Here is a 912-nt window from a genome sequence, read left to right on the forward strand (position 1 = left end):
ATCAAATATCCTCCAGTAACTTTTCTGTCAATAGCATGGTAACTCACACATTGCAGACCTGATAACTTATGTACCCCTGCCCTGATAACTTTGGCGACCAGGGGGGGTGAAAGTGCGTTATATCGACTAGAGGGGGAGGGTGAATATGCGATTTTTATGAATTCTCCACTGAGGAATTTGCTGGTAAGGAAATTCCTTAGTGAAGAACTACTTGCAGCGGAATAAGTACTCAAAAGTAAACATAACAGAACACAAGCATAGTCATGATGATGAAATGAAGACAAGCATAGAGTATAGAAAGCGTATACACAGGATAACACAGGATGAAGACGAACAGACTGAAGAAATTAAACTAAGGAGATTGAGAAAGTCTTCAGTCAAAGTCTTCAAACATATATGAACAAGCACACAACAACTGAAATGAAGAAATAAAAGAGTTGAGGAAATAGAACCAGTAAGCTTGGTGAAGACAATAATTTGGTACACTAGTTCCAACTGTTGTCTCAGTTGTACGTCTGGTTGGAGCGGCTAGGTATTTAAACCCGAGGACACATAATCCCGGACACACAGTCCTCACAGCTAAGGTCACACAGACCTCGCCCAATCACTCGTGGTAAGTCTTAAGGTGACTTGCAAACCTTCACAAACTAGGTCACCCGGCAATCCACAATTCCTCTTGGATGCTCTAGACCATGACGCCTAACTGTCTGGAAGAAGCATAATCTTCAAAGGTAACAAGCGTCGGATCCACGCAGGATCAATCTCTTCAGTGATGCTCAATCACTTTGGGTTTGAAGGTGTTTGGGTTTGGGTTTTCCTCACTCGATGATTTTCGCTCAAAGTCCTCGAAGGATGGGGTGCTCTCAAATGACAAGTGTCAGTTTCTCTCGGAGCAGCCAACCAGCTAGTGGT

This window comes from Triticum dicoccoides, chromosome 2B (genome assembly GCF_002162155.2).
Source record: "Triticum dicoccoides isolate Atlit2015 ecotype Zavitan chromosome 2B, WEW_v2.0, whole genome shotgun sequence".
Lineage (NCBI taxonomy): Eukaryota > Viridiplantae > Streptophyta > Magnoliopsida > Poales > Poaceae > Triticum > Triticum dicoccoides.